At 35.6% G+C, this 2,940-nt stretch overlaps 1 non-coding gene across 1 annotated transcript; it reads left to right on the top strand.

Annotated features, from left to right (window-relative positions):
- Positions 1 to 1,404: 1,404 nt before the first annotated feature.
- On the top strand, positions 1,405 to 2,373 carry LOC144251952 (18S ribosomal RNA). Its single transcript, XR_013342839.1, has one exon. It is a non-coding gene; the product is annotated as an 18S ribosomal RNA (ribosomal RNA).
- Positions 2,374 to 2,940: the final 567 nt, after the last annotated feature.

The following is a 2,940-nucleotide window of genomic DNA, read 5'->3' as shown; positions in this document are numbered from 1 at the left end:
CCTGAATCGGAGGACAACCCGTTGAATACCCATTTATTATCATTGGCCAACTAGCAACAGTCCTATACTTCACCATCATTCTCCTAATCTTACCAACCGTCAGCCTAATTGAAAATAAACTTCTTAAATGAAGAGCCCTAATAGTATAAACATTACCTTGGTCTTGTAAACCAAAAATGAAATTACAAACTTCTTAGAGCAATAAATCAGGGAACAAAATAGACTTTCCACCTTCAACTCGCAAAGCTGATATTTCTTACTTAAACTATTCCCTGCACTTGACCAGTTGCTTAAATTTTAACTTCTATGTCACTATTAGCTTTTATTCAAATCCACCCTTATGTAAATCATGCATTTAATGTTTCTCCCCATTAAACTACTATTAATCCATGTACATAGGACATTATATGTTTAATCAATATTAATATTATACCCACCATGCATATAAGCACGTTCATAATACTAACATAGTACATAATACAGTGACTTGTGACTCCACATTAACCGCTTGCCAACATGACCGTGAACACACCAATAACCCTTATTAAAGGTACATAGCACATTAATATCAATAGTGGTACATGCCACATTCAGTCATAAATCTTCCTTGATCCAAATGACTATCCCCTAACAAATTTGGTCTCATAATCTACCACCCTCCGTGAAACCATCTACTTGCCCACTTCGTGTCCCTCTTCTTGCTCTGATCCCATTTTAACTTGGGGATAGCTAGTGATTAACTTTATCTGGCATCTGGTTCCTACCTCAGGGCCATACAATGCATAATAGCCCACTCGTTCCTCTTAAATAAGACATCACGATGGATTAGTTCCATTTTTAACCCGTGACCCAACATAACTGCACTGTCATGCCTTTAGTGGTTTTATTTTGGGGGGGATGCAGGGACTCACCATTGGCCGTCAGAGGCCTCTTTCCATTCAATTCAGTTGTAGCTGGACTTATTAGTCAATATTCTTGCTTTACATAACTACTATCTGCCATAGTCGGGCTTAATGCTCGATAGACAAAAAAAAAGTTAAAACAGAAATTCCATAGTAGACTCAAATGTAAAATCAAACGTTTAATTAATTATTTCTTTTGAGCCTGTAATATTTTCTCCTTCTTACCTGCTTAAATTTTTATTGACTTCTTTCTCAGTAGATTAATATATATATATATATATATATATATATATATATATATATATATATATATATACAAATAAACTCTAACAAAGTCAAATCATCAGCAGCAGCTATACTAATATAACACTAATAATACTTACATATTACTCTGTTCACCAAATTCCATATAAGCATACTTTAAAATTCATGTTAATGTAGCTTAATCAAACTAAAGCAAAGCACTGAAAATGCTTAGATGGGTATTTATACCCCATAAACATATAGGTTTGGTCCTGGCCTTTTTATTAGCTTTTAGTTAACTTATACATGCAAGCATCCCCGCCCCAGTGAGAATGCCCTCTATATCTATTAATTGATCAAAAGGTGCAGGCATCAAGTTCACTTATTCTAGTAGCTCACAACGCCTTGCTCCACCACACCCCCACGGGATAGAGCAGTAATTAAAATTAAGCCTATAAATGAAAGTTTGACTAAGTTAAGCTAAATTAGGGTTGGTAAATTTCGTGCCAGCCACCGCGGTCATACGATTAACCCCAGTTAATGAAATACGGCGTAAAGCGTGATTAAGAGACTAGCTAGATAAGATTAAAGTAGTACTAAACCGTAAAAAGTCTTGGTGCTAATGAAAATCAAATACGAAAGTAATCTTAAACTTTCTGAATTCACGATAGCTAAGATCCAAACTGGGATTAGATACCCCACTATGCTTAGCCCTAAATGTAAATATTCAACAAACAAGAATATTCGCCAGAGAACTACTAGCAGTAGCCTAAAACTCAAAGGACTTGGCGGTGCTTTATACCCCTCTAGAGGAGCCTGTTCTATAATCGATAAACCCCGATACACCTCACCACATTTAGCAAATATCAGCCTATATACCGCCATCTGCAGCAAACCCTAAAAAGGTCCTACAGTAAGCAAGAAAATTCTACATTAGTACGTTAGGTCAAGGTGTAGCCTATAAGGTGGGAAGAAATGGGCTACATTTTCTACTCTCCTAGAATAAATATCCACGATAGCTTTCATGAAACTTAGAGCATAAGGCGGATTTAGTAGTAAGTCAAGAATAGAGAGCTTGACTGAATAGGGCAATAAAGCACGCACACACCGCCCGTCACCCTCTTCAAATATACCTATGCATAGCTATAAATAATTTATTTAACCAAGTATATAAGAAGAGATAAGTCGTAACAAGGTAAACATACTGGAAAGTGTGTTTGGAAGAATCAAAATGTAGCTTATTAACTAAAGCACCCGGCTTACACCTGAGAGATTTCATTTATTATGAACATTTTGAACCAATGCTAGCCCAACCTTTCTCCCATCCCAAATATTATTTATCTAACAAATAAAACATTCACCTAAATAAAGTATAGGAGATAGAAATTTATATCAGGAGCTATAGAGAAAGTACCATAAGGGAAAGACGAAAGAGTGAATTTATAGTATTAAAAAGCAAAGACTAACTCTTTTACCTTTTGCATAATGATTTAACCAGAAAATGCTTGACAAAAAGAATTTAAGCCAAACACCCCGAAACCAGACGAGCTACTCATAAGCAGCCAATAAGAGCCCATCCGTCTATGTTGCAAAATAGTGGAACGACTTATAAGTAGAGGTGAAAAGCCTACCGAGCCTGGTGATAGCTGGTTGTCCAGACTAGAATTTTAGTTCTACTTTAAATTTACCTAAAGCATGAATTAAGCCAAATGTAAATTTAAATGTTATTCTAAAGAGGGACAGCTCTTTAGAGTTAAGGAATAAACCTTATTTAGAGAGTAAATTTATCAATTTC

This window comes from Urocitellus parryii, unplaced genomic scaffold (assembly GCF_045843805.1).
Source record: "Urocitellus parryii isolate mUroPar1 unplaced genomic scaffold, mUroPar1.hap1 Scaffold_311, whole genome shotgun sequence".
Lineage (NCBI taxonomy): Eukaryota > Metazoa > Chordata > Mammalia > Rodentia > Sciuridae > Urocitellus > Urocitellus parryii.
The sequence above is the reverse complement of the archived record's forward strand: the minus strand, read 5'-3'. Positions and strand labels throughout refer to the sequence as shown.